The sequence below is a fragment of the Arachis ipaensis genome, chromosome B8 (genome assembly GCF_059453495.1).
Source record: "Arachis ipaensis isolate K30076 ecotype BB chromosome B8, ASM5945349v1, whole genome shotgun sequence".
Taxonomy (NCBI): domain Eukaryota; kingdom Viridiplantae; phylum Streptophyta; class Magnoliopsida; order Fabales; family Fabaceae; genus Arachis; species Arachis ipaensis.
Genome location: NC_142443.1, coordinates 52,778,903 through 52,799,155, shown reverse-complemented (window position 1 = coordinate 52,799,155; position 20,253 = coordinate 52,778,903).

The window sequence follows — 20,253 nt, the reverse complement described above, 5'->3', positions numbered from 1 at the left end:
TTAATGGCAATTTCAATGTGGTTTGTTACAATATGTATGCATTGGTTGTAATTAAGGTTACCTTGTTTATAAATAATCACATTTTTCTGTGAAATTACATGAACAACTTATGCTTTAATCAATAGTTATTAATGAGAGAAGTAATGAACAAACTAACAGAGAAAGACAACAGGGAAATAAACGTTGATCAACAATAAGAGAGAACTAATGTAAGCACTAGTTCTTACAAGTTAATAATTTCTACTTTTCTAATCATTTATCGGGAGATGATAATTGTAGGAATTGCAAAATTAGTAAGACCCTTGAATGTGCAAAAATAATAAGAATTACTTGTGGTTTGTACATAATGAATTTTTTTCCGTTCTAGCACGTGCTTGATAAGTTTTCACTATATTTTTAGGAAGTTAAATATGATTTTAGTTTTTATAATTTTGGTCGAAAATTAAAATTGTCTTTAAAATTTTTTTTATTCAAAATCGTTCCTAACATTAGATTTAATTTTAATATTGTCATTTTTTTTTAAATTTTGGACAAAATTATCATTTTTTCTTGATCTTTAGAGCAACTCTAACATGTGAGTTCCTAATCCACTTTTTCTGACATGATGCACTTCAATCCGTTAAAAAAGAGAGAAGATGAGTCCTTCCACATAATTTGAGGACACAGAATTCCTCCTCAGAAAGATTCTTGGTATCCAATAATAACTTGTCATGTAACAAGTTACCTTTAAAATAAATAATTATATTAAATTATAATTAAATAAATATTTATATTAAATAATTAAATCATAATTAATTATTAGTTAATAATTATAATATATAATTATTAATTAATTAATTATAATTTAATTATTTAATTAATTATTAATCAATTATTTATATTTTTAATTAATTAATAATTTATATTAATTATTTAAATCATAATTAATATAAATAATTATTTTAAATTATTATTAAATATTATGTATATCATTATATTAAATTATAATTAATTAAATTTATTTACGTAAAAAATAAATTTAATTTTTATATGTTTCAAAATAATTTTTTATTAGATTATTTATTTTTATCTAACAAATTTAAAAATGCTAACCACATTATAAAATTAGTTGTTATAAATTTAAAAATACTAATTATATTATAATTTTTTTAATATTAATAATTTTTAATAGTAAATTATTTTTGAATTCATAAATTTAAATAATATATTATTGTAAAAGAAATAGTAACTATATAATTTTAATTATTTATTTAATTAATTAAGTGGGATCATAACATGGATTAAAGTTAGTTTCTCCCAATAAAAAAAAGATAGATACTTTGAGTTCCTATTTATTGTTTATGACACAAAAACTAATTTAGAGTTACATTTTATGACAAGTAACTCATAAATAAAAGCTAAGATGAATTTCTTACTGGAGATAATCTTATATTCCTCACTTTTATCTAACCACACACGCTCACATACTCAAAAAACACAAAAGATCTTTGGTTCTCTAACATTAAACTCATCTTTCCTAATTCCTATTTCTTTTTTCTATTTAGTTTTTCTCTCACCCACAGATTCTGAATCTTCTATTCACTATTATTAGATTTTTTTTCTTTCTTCCATGTGCTTTATTTGTTAAAGGATCTCCTGAAATTTAGTCAAAATTCTTTGTTCCTGTGAAACTTATACCACCAAAACACATGTACATTCAATTTTTTACAAATCATAATTCATTCTGAATCTCAAACTTAAAGTTAGAAGTAATCTCATAAAATCAAAACTAAATTTGAGTTTCAGAATTCACCATAATATCAACAAGAAACATGAGAAGATCATTAGACTCAAATTTCTTGCTTAATTTTCCTATCAAGAAACATACTAAAAAATGTTATAGAATCAAAGTTTAGAGAGAAAAAGAAAGGAGAAAGAGTTGAGTGCGGCAGCAACATCGTAAAAAAGAGAGAGAAAGAGAGAGGACGGTGGTGGGGCACATATGAAAAAGAAGGAAATCAAGTAAGAGAGGATGTAGAGAGTGAAAAAGAAAGCTTTCTGTGGTGACGAGAAATAGAAGAGTGTGATAAAAATAAGAGTATTTTTTTTTGTTCAAAGACGATTATAAATTTAAATTTAATGTTAGAGACTATTTTAAATAAACAAATTTTAAAAATAATTTTAATTTTTTGGTAAAAAATTTAGGGACCAAAATTATAGTTAAATTATATATTTTTTTACTGAAGTCTGTAGTGTGTTTAGGTTTTTATCAAAATAGTAATGGACAGAAATAACAATTAATTTGGTTTTTGGTTCTTACCTTATTATCAATTTGGCTTCTAAGTTTTATATCATGAATAGTCATTCGAACATATTCTATTCTAACACAACTAATGGAATGCTAAGCATGACGTGATATGCCGATATAGTCATGTCATAAAATAATTTGCCATATTATATGATAAATTAATCACTAATTTTCTTATACGTAACATATCAACATACATTACGGATGACATGGTGATAAACCCACAATTTCACTCTAAACCTTGAAATTTCTTCCTATCTCTATTCCTCCCATTCTACGTTTTCCTATGGAGAAATGTACACTCGTTATTTAGTTCAGTAAAATCTACATTAATTCTAGCATAAATATGATGAAAGAAATTTAATATTTTTTAACTATATTATATAATAAAAATAATGTATGTAAACGTCAAATTATCAAATGCTACGTAAAATATACAAAATAATTTTAAATATATAAAAGCAATATAGATGATGGACAATTGATATTTAAAATGCTTTTCAATCTTCAAATATTAGTATTTGTACCATAAAATATTATAACTGTTAATTGAACCTTAACCCTTTTTCTTTTACTATTATGGTTATGTATGTAACACTCTATTATAGAGTTTTACGTTTAAGTCGTAAATCAATAATGGTGAGACATTACTATACTTAGACTTAGAGATACGTATATAATTATAGAAGAATAATATTAAAACTAGGAGTGCGTAAAGAAAACTCGAACATTGTAAATCGTTACAACACACGCATATAATAAAGCCAATAACACTACAAAAAAGAGAGATATTTTAATATTTTTTTAACAGTCATAGTTAAGTGTAAAAATTAATATATATTTGACAAATATTACAAATGTTAAATTTTCTTATTTTTTTTATAAATAATTTGACTGTAAAAAAATTACTGTTCACTTTTGATGGTGTAAACCCCTTTAAATTAGTAAATAATTAGTTAATAAATTAAATTTTAATAAGAAAAATTAAAAATGTGAATATTATATTAAATTAGGATAGAGCTCAATAAAAAGAGAATTTTGACACTAATTTCAAAGAATTTGACCCAAAATTGGACCGAACGGACCGAATCGATTGAACCGGACCCAAACTAAGACCGTGGACCCAATCGGACCCATCACTTAAATGAGCTGAAGCTCATTCTTCCTCATTTGGTGTAACGACCCAATTTTCAATATGTCTAGATCATACCGGAAACTTAACGCCATCAATTTGTCTTCCTAATTATTATCTATTATTTATTATATGAGCCTGATTCGTTGTTAAAAAAAAATTTAATAAAAATAATAAAATAATGCGAAAAGGCAATTTTTCGTAAAAGTTTTAGGAAGACAAGTTGGTAACGCTCAGTTTCTGGTATGATCTAGACATACTGAAAATTGGGTCGTTACATTTGGCATGCAACACGCTGGGAAGCTCAGCAGGAAGGGGAAGAACATTTGAAGCTTCCAAACCCTAACCATACCATTAATCCACCATAACTTCTTCATACGAGCTTCGATCGCCGCACCGTTTGCAGCCATGCGTCCACCGCGTTGAGCTCTACGATTTTATCAGATCAATTTCATAGGTAAGTTTCAATCTCACTCCAGCCTCTCTACCCCTAATTTTCAAAAATTAATGAAAATTCATGTTGAGAATTTGTGATTTTGGTTCTCTAGGTTCAAGTTTAGCTTGAGGAACTTGTGGATCTTTGTTCAATCAAGACATAGAAAAGGTGAGGACTCTCAAATTCTACAATTTCTTAGCCTATGTGAGTTGGGTATTGAATTTGGGTATGTATGTGATGTATATGTGTATTAGGTTTATATATATGTATATGTTGGAGCTTGGAGTGTAAACCTTGGAACTTGGTGGAGGCTAAGTGCTTTTGATTGGGTGATTTTGGACCTTGGAGCTGTGTTTTGGCTTAGTGGGTTGCCTTGATTAATACGTGAAAAGCGGCCAAGGTATGGTTTATGTTGATAATGTCGTGTGAAAATTTAAGCTAGATGACCATAGGATATGTTGGTGAATATGTTTAATGCTTAGTGACCTTTGCTGGATAAATGGTAAATGAAGTTTGATGATGATGAGTGTATGTATATATGTTGATTAGATGAATGAGAACCTTGTTGATGCATGATTTTGTTGAAATTGAGAAAAGGTAGGATATGGTATTGATGAAGGTATGTTATGTTGATGGTTGTAGAAATGGTAAAGTAAGTTTTAAAGGAAAGGAAGGTTGTGGTAATTAAATTGGTATATTGTAGTGTTGATCATATGTAAGAAAGTTGAAAATTAGGTTTAGTTTGTATGGAAAATGAGGTTTTTAAAGTTTTGTAAAAAATTGATTTTTGGACAAACTTTGGCGGGCCATAATTTGGCTTCCGGACTCCCAAATCGTTTCAAATTTATTTTATATGAAAATTGGCTCCATGAAGTTTACGCCGTTCGAAGAACGAAGGAAAAATAATTTAAAATGGAAAAGTTATGTGCGTCGGAAGTTTGAAGATTTGAATCCAATTTATGCAGATTTTAGACTTACCCAATTTTTGGAAAAACGTACGCCCACGTGTACGCGTGACCCACGCGTACGCGTGACCCACGCGTACGCGTGACCCACGCGTACGCGTGACCCACGCGTATGCGTGGCATGGAAATTTTGCGCACGCATACACTGCATTCGCGGACTGTTGCCATTGCCTTTCCCATATGCGTACGCGTGACGTGATGTGCTAGCGTACGCGAAATGTCCTTGTGCGACTGGGTGCTTCTGTTAGGTACCCACGCGTATGCGTAATAAGGGAATGCGTACGCGTAATGGGCCATTTGCGCGCCATACGTACACGTGGCTCACGTGTACGCGTGACACCCCTGTTTTCAGCAAATCATTATTTTGTGTTTTCAAAACCAATTTGACCTCTTAAACATCTATTTCCATACTGTTAGCTCTAGATTTGATTAGTAAACCTTTTAATTAGATGAAGTTAGGAATAGGTAACTTGGAGGTGAAGAAAAGTTAGAAAAGTGATGATTTATGTATGAAAAGATAGGTGGCATATATATATATATATATATATATATATATATATATATATTTCAATTATGAAACTAGCTAATGAAAGGAATAAATGTTGCATCTGAGCACTCTTTCTTGAAAGTGCGACCACAGGAGATGGTGGAAGGTGAGGATCCCTTTTTTTTGTTCCTCCTGGTATTGTAAAATCACCCCCAGCGAGATGGTGGGAGGTTAGGATCCCCTCCTTAGTTCCTCCTGGGCATATGAGAACGTACCTCTGATGCGTGAGCATCTTTCCTATCTTTTCCTAGTGAATTTGCATTTAATTTGTTGAGTTTAATTAAGAATTAATTATCTTTTAGCCACTATGGATGCTACTTTGAGTCTTGTGCAATTCTATTTATTAGCATTTGGTTGGATTTGATGGAGCTTCCGCAGAAAAAGAGAAGAAGGCTATATAAGTCAGGAATGGCTTAGAGAATGAAGAGGAAGCTTGCACAAATGGAATTAGCACAAGAATTAAAGGAGATGACAGCGAGGAGCGACACATGCGCGTACCTGACGTGTGCGCGTGATTTAGAGCCTTCCATGGCGATGCGTGCGCATACCTGACGCGTACGCGTGGATTGAAGATTTGCACAGCGATGCGTGCGCGTACCTGACGCGTACGCTGACACGCGAAGAAGACCATCGACGCGTACGCGTGACATGCGCCACGTGCAGAAAACTCAGAAAACACTGATTTTGTAATTTATTCTGATTTAAACTTTATTTCTAAATAGGAAAAGATATTATTTAGTTTTAGAAAATAGATTTTAAATTAATTAGGATTAGATATAAAAGAGAAAAGAAACTTCTCTTAAAGGGGGAAGGAGTTAACTTTTCATTCCACCTCAGCCAAAATACATTTTATCAGAATCCTTATTTTCTCTCTGAACCATGAGCAACTAAACCTCCACTGTTAAGGTTAGGAGCTCTGTCTATTGTATGGATTGATACTATTATTTTTCTATTTTAATTCATGTACTGATTTATATTTCAAGAATTATTTTCGTTCTTTATCTTATAAATTTGGGTGGAACAGAAGTATGACCCTCTTTCTAATTGAGTTTTTGTATAACTTGGAAAACCTCTTTACTTGAACAACAGCTTGAAAATAATTTCTCCTAAATTCTAATTATCTGGACTTAACGGGATACGTGACGTATAATCCTCTTATATTTGGGTAATTAGAATTTTTGTGGCATAATAACTAGAATTAAACTTCACCTCCTAATTGGAATTAATTGACCAAAGAATTGGCGGTTGATAAATTTTAGAGGAGACTAGAAAGGTCTAAGGAATTAGGGTCTAGTCACATATAGTTTGCCATGAATTAAATCTTGCATGATTAGAATAAATTAATAAGAAAAGTCAATCCGGAAAATAGATAACTCTGAAGCCTTAACTGCCTTCTCCATATTTTATTCCGAACTTATTTATTTGCCTGTCTTCTGTTTAATGCTTTTTGAACTCTCAAACACTATTTTCTGTTTGTCTGACTAAGTAAATCATTTAACCATTGTTGCTTAGTCCATCAATCCTCGTGGGATCGACCCTCACTCACCTGAGATATTACTTGGTACAACCCAGTGCACTTGCCGGTTAGTTTGTGGTTATAAATTCCGCACCAAGTTTTTGGCGCCGTTGCCGGGGATTGATAGTGATTAACAACTATTAGTTGTTTGATTGCTTAGATTAAGTGTTTTAGTTTTATTTTTTTTAATTTTTAATTTAGTATTTTTGAAAAAAAAAAGAAAATATAAACAAATAAATAAATAAATAGCACTAATATTTTTTCTTAATTTCTGAAATTAAGTTTGGTGTCACCTAGTTAATTCAATTTTAATTTTCTTGTTTATTTTCCCTATTTATTTTTGAAATTTTTATTTATTTATTTAGTATTTCTATTTTATTATTTTACACAAGTTACCTCACTGGGAGTTCTCTGCACTCTGACGTAGAGAATCCCATCTTTTCTTGTTTTCTGTATGTGTATGCGTATGAACAGAGACAAGGAACCTCTCTTAGATGTTGATCCTAAACCTGAAAGAACTCTCAGGCGGTGATAAACCACTATTTTATGGTTTATCTTGTGCTCAATTGAGTGGTTTTTATCAAGTCTTTGCACACTTACTCATACAATTTGCATGGTTTCACATTTTCCTTCCTAAATTTGTGCTAGGATTGAAAACATGCTTCTTTGGCCTTAAATTTGCTATGTTTAATCCTCTCTTATCACCATTCGATGCCTTGATATGTGTGTTAAGTGTTTTCAAGGTTTATAGGGCAGGAATGGCTTAGAGGATGAAAAGTAAGCATGCAAAAGTGGAAGGAATACAAGAAATTGAAGGAATTGCTAATGCTGTCAGCCCTGACCTCTTCACACTCAATCGATCATAACTTGAGCTACAGAGGTCTAATGAGGCGGTCCTAGTTGCGTTGGAAAGCTAACATCCGGGGCTTTGCAATGATATATAATTTGCCATAACTGCCTCAAAGATAGGCGACACACACGCGTGGATCACGCGTACGCGTGACCTGGAGAAAATTCAATCCACGTGTACGCGTGGACGACGCGTATGCATGACTTTGCCGTGTGCTAGACGTATTAGAAATTGCTGGGGGCGATTTCTGGGCTATTTTTGACCCATTTTTCGGCCCGGAAAACACATATTAGAGGGTATAAAGTAGGGGAATCCATTCATTCATTCACACAACATTCATTATTCACAATTTTAGGCTTTAGATGTAGTTTTTAGAGAGAGAAAGGCTTTCTCCTCTCTCTAGGTTTTAGGATTTAGGATTTCTCTTACGTTAGGTTTACTTCTTCTTCATTCTAGGTTCAATGTTCCTTTAATTTAGTTCTTTTCTACTTTTATTTGTCTTAGCATTCTACTTTATCTATTTCCTTTATTGATCATTTTATGTTATTACTTTGATTTATGAATTCTAATGTTAGACTTGATTTTCTTGTTAATGCAATTTGAGGTAATTCAGATTTGTGATTGCTTTCTTCAATTTATATTATTGATGCTTTCAATTTAATTTAGATTTCTCCCCTTTTCGCTTTGTTTGAGTAATTGGTGACACTTGAGTTATCAAACTCCCTTGTTGATAGATAATTGGAATTTGCTGATTGATTTGGATCCCTCTAAAGCTAGTCTTTCCTTAGGAGTTGACTAGGACTTGAGGAATCCCATTGACTAGTCCACTTGACTTTCCTTTATTTAGTAAGGGTTAACTAAGTGGGAGCAATAAACAATTCTCATCACAATTGATAAGGATAACTAGGATGGGATTTCCAGTTCTTATACCTTGCAAGTGTTTTCATGATTATTAATTTACTTTCTTGCCAATTTATTTCCTTGTTTCCTATTTCAAAAATTCAAAAAGATACTTTTCCATAACCAATAATAAATCACACCTCCCTGCAATTCTTTGAGAGACGATCCGAGGTCTAAATACTTCGGTTATCAATTTTATTAGGGGTTTGTTACTTGTGACAACCAAATTTTTGTGCGAAAGGATTCTTTGTTGGTTTAGAAACTATACTTACAATGAGAATTTATTTGTGAATTCTTTACTGACAGAAAATCCAGTCCGTTCAAAATGGCGCCGTTGCCGGGGAATTGCAAATGTGTGCCTTATTATTGGTTATTGTAAATATTTGCTTTTTCGTTTCTTTGTTAGTGTTTCTAGTTTCAGGAGTTTATTTTCATTAATTTCTATTAGTTTTTATTTCTTTTGCTTCTATGAATTCTCACCCCTCTGGCTTTAAGTTTGATTCCAAGTTGTTGTAAGGAATGGAAGCTATAATGAGAACATGCATCAAGGTTGGAAGAATCAAAGATGGGAGGAGCCACAAGGATTTGATCAACCCTCTTGGCAACAACCCCCTCCAATGCGCTATGACCAACAACCATTCTGTGATGCATACCAAGACAATAGTTATGGTGGACCCTTTTATGACAAACCACCTCCACCAAATTACTATGGTCAAGAGCCATTCCAGGGAGCGTACCAAGATGATGAATATAGTGGACCCCCTTGTAGTTACCAACAAGTCCCACCATATGCTTATGAACCACCTCCCCAACATACCTTTGAACCACCATACTCACAAGCTCCTTTACACCATTCACCTCCATATGACCCTAACCATATCCACCATACCAACCACCCTATGAACCGTATGAACCATACATAGAGCCACCCCAATTCCAACCCAATTACTCCCAAGAACCACCACCTCCATATACACCATGTCCATATCCATCAATCCAAGAGCACTATGATCCTACTTATGATAGCCAAGCACAACAAGAATCAAAGGATTGTCTCAAGGAAACAGTGGATCGATTTCATGCAACCCTTCATCAATTGGAGCAAGCTATAATTCGATTAGCTTTCCAATGTTCGGACACTCAAGGAACTCCCATGGCTTCATGTGGAGAATCTACTGAAGAATGCAGCATGAAGGAGAAGCTAGAAACTCCGGTGGACAGTGAGCAGCATGAGTGCATAACTTTGTATTGGAACAATTGGAGGAAGCCGTAATCGTTGAAGAGGAAGAAGTGATCGAAGACTTAGGAGATGTGGAACGTCCATGGGAAAGACCAGTCATAGAGCCCCCTTCTAAGGAGTTTGAATTTGATGTTGAGGAGGGTGTACAACCTCCAAGGCATATCATGGTTAAAGACTTTGAAGGGGATGATCAAGAGATGGATTCAATCATTGATGAATTCTTATCTACATTTGAATCCTTTCCCATTGGACTTAACATGGAGATTAAAGAAGAAGAAGCACAATCTCCCATGCCCTTGGTGAACAATGAAGAAGAGATCGAATTGGAAGAAAGCTACCAAGAGGAAGAGGTTGATATTGAAGAAGCTTGCAAAGAGTTAGAAGTTGTCAAAGAAGAGCCCAAGGGAATGGAGCTGGAGATCACCTTGCTAAGGTTGTTGGAGACCTCTCCCCCAAAGCCATCACCATCCATCCCTTCACTCAAGTGGGTAAATCTCTCATCTCTAAGCTTAATTATCCCACTTGAATATGCTTTGCTTGAGACGGATAGGCAATTTAGAGCTCTTTGTGGCTATAAGAGTAAGAGGGAGATGGTTAGTGGTTGGCAACACAATCCTAGGTTCATTGTGGTAGGAAGCTCATGACTGAATTATCATGGTTGGAAGAATACTAAATTGTATGGGTCTAGGAAGCTGTTTGGATGCCTCAGTGAGAATTCGAATTGCTTACCACCCGGTTGGAACAAAGATGGTCAACAAGAAGACGGGTGCAAAAGCAAGGTTTGGGACCTCGGAATTCAGTCTAGCAATCAACACTCTTGGGGCCTTGTCACTTGCTTAATCTTGCTTGAAGGCTCTTTGCGCCTAGTTCGGAATCTCAGAGGCCATTGGAATTACAAACATTGGTGGGGATTCCTGGATGAGTTCAAGCACAAGCCACCATAACAAGGGGCTCACCGAATGTCCAACTTAAGGACTATAACTAAAAGTGCTAGGTGGGAGACAACCCACCATGGTATAATCATTCTTTTTTATTCTTAATCTTATTTTATTTTATTTTTACTAGTGTTCATTCATAATTTCTGCATATTCACCTGCATTCTACATTTTGCATTCTGCATACACATAAAATAAAAAAAGGGGCAAACCACGCGTGCGCGCAGGCCACGCGTGGGCTTTGATAGCAATCTCGCTCCCCCATCCAACGAACAGAAAGTTGTGATGGAATCGGGCGGCTGGTGTGCTCTGCGCACAATTCGACCCACGCGTACGCGTCTATGAAGCGTGCGCGTCATCTGCCACAAGGGAAATCCATGCGTACACGTCAAGCACGCGCACGCGTGGATAGGGAAATCGGCGTAAATAGCATTTTGGACAGAAAGTTGTGCTGCCCCCACGCTGGAACTGTGCTAGAGGCACAAGGTCTTCCACGCGTATGTGTCCCTGACGCGTGCGTGTCCTTTTGCTTCCAAGACCACCCACGCATACGCGTGGGCGACGCGTACGCGTCACATGGCGAATACAGTTCTCACGCGCACGCGTGCCTTGCGCGTGCGCGTCGCGTCCCAACTTTTCATTCCCTTCTCCTTTCTTCCTTCATTCTTCTTATTGCATTTAATTACTTTTCTTTCTTCAAAAATTTTTCTCTCTCATGCTTAGTTATTTATGGTTTCTTTTTCATTCTTTTCTTTTTCTTCATGCATTTTTATGTCGGTGTTGAAACTTTATTTGGGTCTTATATTATTATATTTGAGCCTGTGGATATCATCAATAGTGATTTGACAATTAATATTAATTTTTGGGGTTGCATGCATGTTTGGAATTCTTGCTTTCCCTAACGTATTTTACATGCATACCAAGTATTTGTGAAAAGCCCGTATGGCATTGTGAATTCTTAATTATTCTATCCTTCTACTCTAATGCCTGTTTTTCACAAAACCGTTCCAATATTTTATTAATTAAATATAATTGTCAATACAAACGTTATTGTTAGTTTGTTACGACTGATAATACATTTTGTCTTTTAATGCTTGATCTACGCTACTCATGTCTTTGCCAGCATGCCAATAAACATCTTGCATTTAATTGCCTCAATATATCATGCTATATTTCCATTGATGTCCTAATTACATGGAGTCGCGACCATGTGTTAACAACATTCTTCTTTACCTTGGTATGATTATCACTCGTACTGCCCTCTTCCTTGCTCTATCCCTTTGAATTCATGTCCCTTTCTCTTCTCCCTTTTTAGGATGGCCACCAGGAAGGGTACAGAGGGAGCCTCTAACAAGTCACCGGCAAGGAAAAAAACAAAAAGCACAAGTACCTTCAACAAATAAGCTACTCCCTCAGATACTTCAGAGGTTGGACCGGCTGGACCGACAGGCAAAGCAAAGAAAGTGCCGTAACAAGCGCCGATTTACATACCTCAAGGAGCTGATTATTTGCAACCACCCACCTGAAGAAGAACCAGACACTCCGGACTCCACCTCACCTACCAGCACCGGGAGCCATGACAATCTCGACTATGGAGACGCTGTTACCAGCGCCCCTTTGTTCCTGACTGATGGCACTGAGGATGGTGTCAAGCTTTAAGTGTGGGAAGGTCGGTCAGTACCTGACTTCCGGAGGTAAGTGCTTTCTCTTAACACCAACATTTTAGTTTTTCTTTTGTTAGATAGAATAAATTGCATAGTAATAGGCGTTTGCATGCATGTTCTATTTGGTTGAAAAATAACAAGTTTCTTTTCAAGACTCTATTTTGAAAATTTTACTAATCTAAATCAAAAACTTTTGTGTTAAACTTATTTGAAGACTGTAAATTGGAACATGAATTGTAGCTAGAACACACAACCTGTGAGAATTGAGCTTAATTACATGGTTATACTATTTAACCATAATATTTTATTCTTGTGTGTTTTCTTCTCAATGATTATAATTTTTACTTTGTTCCATCCTATATGTCCAATGTTTAATGTATTTATATGCATGCATATGATTGAGCCTTTTAATTATTTTTGCTCACTTATCCCAAATAGCATACCCTTTCAATCATCTTTATTAGCCACCTTGAGCCTTTTAATCCCCATTTGTTCTATATTTTATCACATCACTAGTCTTAAGCAGAAAAACAAGTACTTATCCCAAATTGAATCTTTGGTTAGCTTAAGATGGAGATTGTGTATCAATTAAGTGTGGGAAAACTGTGGGAACTTGGGTTAATAAAGGTGTACAGTTTTTAAATGATAAAATATTGGGAATTTGGGTACCTACTCATGTCAGACCAGAAAAAATTAAATAAATTCATGTGCATTGATAATGTTATGTTTACTTTTACTTAAAAAAAATAAAAAATATTCAATAAATAAATAAATAAATAAGGGGACAAAATTACCCCAAATGCTAGGTTTAATAAAAGATCAATGCATATGTGATAAAAATTAAAAGAAAAGTTGATGCATGTGTATGTGAAATATGCAAAAGTGGGAATTTTGGGTAGCTAGGCATGATTTCAAAAGTATAAAGAGTGTATGTAGAGGTAAGAGCTTAGGTTAATCAAGGATTCAATTTATAGCTCACTTAGCCATATATATATACCCTCACCTTTACCTTAGCCCCATTACAACCTTGAAAAGACCTCATGATGTTTGCATTGGTATATTAAATACTTGTTGATTGGTTAGGTGAAGAACAAAGTTTAGAAAGCATGACTAGAGAAGACTAGAGTGGATTACCCTACACACTTGAGAGATTAGAGTGCACATACACTACCAGTGAGGGTTCAATGCTTGATTCTATGTTCCCTACTTTCATGAGCTACCTTCTTACAAGTTTACTTGTCTTTTATTGTATGATTTGAATTAGTAGAAGTTGATTTATATTTGTCTTGGAGAATTTGTTTACTTTTAACCAAGTAGGTAGAAGTACTTTTGTATTTAGTTGCATTCATATAGATACGTTGCATTTCATAAGTTTTACTATTCATCTTCACTCCTTTATAGCTTCTCTTGAGCTTAGCATGAGGACATGCTAATGTTTAAATGTGGGGAGATTGATAAACCACTATTTTATGGTTTATCTTGTGCTCAATTGAGTGGTTTTTATCAAGTCTTTGCACACTTACTCATACAATTTGCATGGTTTCACAATTTCCTTCCTAAATTTGTGCTAGGATTGAAAATATGCTTCTTTGGCCTTAAATTTGCTATGTTTAATCCTCTCTTATCACCATTCAATGCCTTGATATATGTGTTAAGTGTTTTCAAGGTTTATAGGGCAGGAATGACTTAGAGGATGGAAAGGAAGCATGCAAAAGTGGAAGGAATACAAGAAATTGAAGGAATTGCTAATGCTGTCAACCCTGACCTCTTTGCACTCAATCGATCATAACTTGAGCTAAAGAGGTCCAAATGAGACGGTTCTAGTTGCGTTGGAAGGCTAATATCCGGGGCTTCGCAACGATATATAATTTGCCATAGCTTCTCCGAAGATAGACAATGCGCACGCGTGGATCATGCGTACGCGTGACCTGGAGAAAATTCAATCCACGCGTACACGTGGACGACGCGTACGCGTGACTTTGCCGCATGTTGGACATATTAGAAATCGCTGGGGGCAATTTTTGAGCTGTTTTTGACCCAGTTTTCGGCCCAGAAAATACAGATTAGAGGCTATAAAGTGGGGGAATCCATTCATTCATTCACACAACATTCATTATTCACAATTTTAGATTTTAGATGTAGTTTTTAGAGAGAGAGGGGCTCTCTCCTCTCTCTAGTTTTTAGGATTTAGGATTTCTCTTAGGTTAGGTTTACTTCTTCTTCATTTCAGGTTCAATGTTCCTTTAATTTAGTTCTTTTCTACTTTTATTTGTCTTAGCATTCTACTTTATCTATTTCCTTTATTGATCACTTTATGTTATTACTTTGATTTATGAATTCTAATGTTAGACTTGATTTTCTAGTTAATGCAATTTGAGGTAATTCAGATTTGTGATTGCTTTCTTCAATTTATATTATTGATGCTTTCAATTTAATTTAGATTTCTCCCCTTTTGGCTTTGGTTGAGTAATTGGTGACACTTGAGTTATCAAACTCCCTTGTTGATTGATAATTGGAATTTGCTGGTTGATTTGGATCCCTCTAAAGCTAGTTTTTCCTTAGGAGTTGACTAGAACTTGAGGAATCCCATTGACTAGTCCACTTGACTTTCCTTTATTTAGTAAGGGTTAACTAAGTGGGAGCAATAAACAATTCTCATCACAATTGATAAGGATAACTAGGATGGGATTTCTAGTTCTTATACCTTGCAAGGGTTTTCATGATTATTAATTTACTTTCTTGCCAATTTATTTCCTTGTTCCCTATATCAAAAACCCAAAAAGATACTTTTCCGTGACCAATAATAAATCACACCTCCCTGCAATTCCTTGAGAGACGACCCGAGGTCTAAATACTTCGGTTATCAATTTTATTAGGGGTTTCTTACTTGTGACAACCAAATTTTTGTACGAAAGGATTCTTTGTTGGTTTAGAAAGTATACTTGCAACGAGAATTTATTTGTGAATTCTTTACTGACAGAAAATCCAGTCTGTTTAGGCGGCGTTTGCAGCAAGCAAGACTTTGCAAGGCTGCAGAATCCACTATGGATCCTAATAATGCTGTTAATGCCAATGTGGCAAATCCGAATGGGAATGAAGAACAAAGGAGAGTGCTTGGCTCTTACTCTGCTCCTATTACAGATCTTTATGGAAAAAGCATTGTGGTGCCTCCTATAGCTACGAACAACTTTGAGTTGAAGCCACAATTGGTCACCCTGGTGCAACAAAACTGCCAGTATCATGGTCTTCCCCACGAAGACCCAAATCAATTTATTTCTAATTTTCTGCAGATTTGTGATACTGTGAAGACAAATAGAGTGAACCCAAAGGTGTACAAACTCACGCTCTTCCCGTTTGCTCTGAGGGATGGAGCAAAGCTATGGCTAGATTCCCAATCCAAGGAGAGTTTGGATACTTGGGACAAGGTTGTTTCTGAGTTTCTTACTAAATTTTTCCCACCAAAGAAGCTGACTAAGCTTAGGGTGGAGGTTCAGACCTTCAGGCAGAAGAATGGAGAAACTCTTTATGAAGCTTGGGAGAGGTACAAGCTACTGACTAGGCAATATCCTCCGGACATGTTCTCCAAATGGACCCAACTAGATATCTTTTATGAAGGCTTGGGTGAAATGTCCAAGATGTACTTAGATAATTCTGCAGGTGGTTCAATGCACATGAAGAAGACACCAGAGGAGACTATTAAGCTGATTGAATTGGTTGCTAGCAACCAATATTTATACTCATCTAATAAGAATCCTGTGAACTCTGAGGCTCCTCAGAAGAAGGGTGTTATGGAAGTAGAAGCTCTTGAGGCTATTTTTGCTCAGAACAAGCTTATGTCTCAGCAAATAAATCTACTTACTCAGCAGATGGGTGGCATGCAAGTCTCAGCTATCAACACCCAAAACCCACCTCAAGAGGCCTCTTATGACATGACAGGTAATTTTGTGCAAAATGATAATTATGATTATGCTCAATCCTCCTCTGAACAGGTCAATTACATGGGGAGTGGTCCTAGAAATCCCAATAATGATCCATATTCTAAGACATACAATCAGGGATGGAGAAATCACCCAAATTTTGGGTGGAGGGACCAACCTTAGAGACCTCAGAATCTCAACAATAATTCTCAGGGTGGCTTCCAACAGAATAATTACAATAACCGCCAATTTCAGTCTCAGCAGCAACAACCACCTCAGCAGGAAAACTCTAAATCCCAAGAAGATTATAATTAGGAGATGATGAGGAGTTTTATGCAGGAAACCAGAGCCTCCATTAGAAACTTAGAGGTGCAAATAGGCCAACTGAGCAAGCAAATACCTGAGAGGTCTGTAAGTACATTTCTAGGTGATACATTGGTGAACCCAAGAGAAGATTGCAAGGTTATTCAATTGAGAAGTGGTAAAACAGCTAGCTCTGAGACAAGGGCCAATGAAGAGCTAGTTGAAAAGAAAGCTCTAGAGGAGAAGAAGGAAGAAGTGGAGCACGCCCCTCCAAAGCGTGCAGACAACCCGTTCTCTGACTCTCTTAACATTTATCCTACATTGCCAAAGGCTCCTGAATACAAGCCAAAAATGCCATATCCTCAGAGGTTTCAGAAGGCTTCCAAAGAAAAGCAATTCTCTAAATTTTTAAATGTCTTCAAGAAGCTACAGATCAATATACCTTTTGCAGAGGCTCTTGAGGAAATGCCCCTTTATGCTAAATTTATGAAAGAATTATTGACTAACAAGAGGAATTGGAAGGAGCAAGAAACCATGGTGTTAACCAGGAATGCAGTGCTATTATTCAACATAAACTTCCTGAGAAAATGTAAGATCCAGTGAGCTTTGTGATTCCTTGCACCATTGGAGATGTCACCATTCAGAGAGCTTTATGTGATCTTGGAGCTAGCATCAATCTCATGCCACTTTCAGTGATGAAAAAGCTTCAAATTGAGGAGGTAAAACCATTCATATTTCTCTTCAACTTGCTGATCTTTCTATTAAATTACCTGTGGGTGTTGTTAAGGATTTACTTGTGAAAGTAGGACCATTTATTTTTCCTGCTGATTTTGTTATATTAGACATGGAAGAGGATGTAAAATCCTCTATTATTCATGGTAGACCCTTTTTAGCTACAGGAAGAGCTCTGATTGATGTGCAAAAGGGTGAATTAACCCTGAGGGTAAATGAAGAACAGGTGGTCCGTAATGTTTTTGAAGCTCTCAAACACCTAATGATTCTGAAGGGTGCATGAGAATTGATGTTGTTGAACCACTTGTTCAAGAAGTACTGGAAGCTGAGGTACTTGATAACATTCTAGATCCTATTTCTGAGTATGAATTAGTTGAAGTTGATGATTCACCACCCCAGAAGGATGTGGTTCGCACGCCTAAAGCAGAGGAGGAAGCCCCTAAGCTTGAGCTCAAACTTTTCCTCATTCTCTGAAATATGTGTTCTTAGGTGGAAATGATTCCTATCCAATGATTATTAGCTCTTCTATGAAGCCTGAAGTGGAAGAGGCACTTGTTTCAGTGCTCAGGAGCCATAAAACAGCTCTTGGGTGGACCATTAGTGACTTGAAGGGGATTAGTCCAACCAAGTGTATGCACAAGATTCTCCTTGAAGATGATGCTAAACCAGTTGTGCAACCACAAAGGAGACTCAATCCAACCATGAAAGAGGTGGTCCAAAAAGAGGTAATGAAATTATGGGAAGCAGGTATTATTTACCCTATTTCTAACAGTCCATGGGTAAGTCCTGTGCAGGTAGTTCCCAAGAAAAGAGGGATGATAGTGATCAAGAATGAACAGAATGAGCTTATTCCTACAAGAACAGTCACAGGTTGGAGAATGTGTATAGACTACAGAAGGTTCAACACTGATACAAGGAAGGATCACTTCTCCCTACCTTTCATTGATCAGATGCTTGAGAGGTTAGCTGATCATGTTTTTTATTGTTTTCTAGATGGATATTCTGGATATAATCAAATTGCAGTGGACCCTCAAGATCAAGAGAAGACAGCATTCACATGCCCCTTTTGAGTATTCGCCTACAGGAAAATGCCTTTTGGACTTTGTAATGCTCCAGCAACTTTTCAGAGGTGTATGCTTTCAATTTTTTCTGATATGGTTGAAAAGTTTATTGAGGTATTTATGGATGATTTTTCTGTTTTTGGTAATTCTTTTGAATCCTGCCTTAAGCATTTATCTCTTGTCTTGAAATGGTGTCAAGAATCAAACCTTTTTTTAAATTGGAAAAAATGTCATTTTATGGTTACAGAAGGTATTGTTCTTGGACACCGGATTTCAAGTAAGGGAATTGAGGTTGATAGAGCAAAGGTGGAGGTAATTGAAAAATTACCACCATCAGCTAATGTTAAGCAGTCAGGAGTTTCTTGGGTCATGCAGGATTTTATAGAAGATTTATAAAGGATTTTTCTAAAATTGCTAAACCATTAAGCAACTTGTTAGTTATTAATGTTCCCTTTGTTTTTAATGCTGAATGTCTGCATGTTTTTGAAACTCTGAAAGCAAACTTTACCTCTTCCCCATCATAGCTCTCCCTGACTGGGATTTACCATTTGAATTAATGTGTAATGTCAGTGACTTTGCTATAGGAGCTGTTTTAGGAAAGAGACATGGTAAGCTTGTACATGTCATTTACTATACTAGCCGTGTGTTAAATGATGGCCAAAAGGATTACACAACTACAAAAAAAGAATTATTAGCTATTGTGTATGCTGTTGATAAGTTTAGGTCCTATTTAATTGGTTCTAAGGTTATTGTTTATATTGATCATGCTGCTCTGAAGTACCTTCTAACCAAACAGGATTCTAAACCAAGATTAATCAGATGGGTGTTGCTCTTTCAGGAGTTTGATATTGAGATAAAAGATAGAAAAGGGTCAGAAAATCAAGTAGCTGATCATCTCTCCAGAATTGAGCCTGAAGCAGGAGTACAACCACCCACAGCTATGACTGAGACGTTTCCAGATGAGCAATTGTTCCTCATTCAGCAGGCTCCATGGTTCGCAGACATTGCAAATTACAAGGCCATGAATTTTATTCTAAAGGAGTACAGTAGGCAACAAGTAAAGAAGCTGTTGACTGATGCAAAGTACTACATTTGGGAGGAACCTTACCTTTTTAAAAGGTGTTCAGATGGTATCATCCGGAGATGTGTCCCAGATGAAGAAACACAGTAGATTCTTTGGCATTGTCATGGTTCTGATTATGGAGGCCACTTTGGTGGTGAAAGGACAGCTACAAAGGTCCTTCAGAGCGGGTTTTACTGGCCGACTCTCTTCAGGGACTCAAGAGCATTTGTGAAGCACTATGACAGATGTGAAAAAGCCACGAATCTCCTTGCCAACCATGAAATACCATAGCAGGGGATTCTTGAGGTTGAGCTGTTTGATGTGTGGGGCATTGATTTCATGGGACTCTTCTCACCTTCACATTCAAACAACTATATCCTAGTGGCAATTGATTATGTGTCCAAGTGGGTGGAAGCTGTGGCTCTACCCACCAATGATGCCAAGGTGGTAATGAGCTTTCTTCAGAGATATATCTTTAGCCGGTTGGTGTTCCAAGGACACTCATTAGTGATAGAGGAAGTCACTTCTGTAACAGACAGTTGGACTCTCTTCTACAGAGATATGGAGTCCGTCATAAAGTGGCAACCCCCTATCACCCTCAGACAAGTGGACAGGTTGAAGTTTCCAACAGGGAACTTAAGAGGATTCTAGAGAAGACCGTCAGTGTTTCAAGAAAGGACTGGTCTAAGAAGCTTAATGATGCTC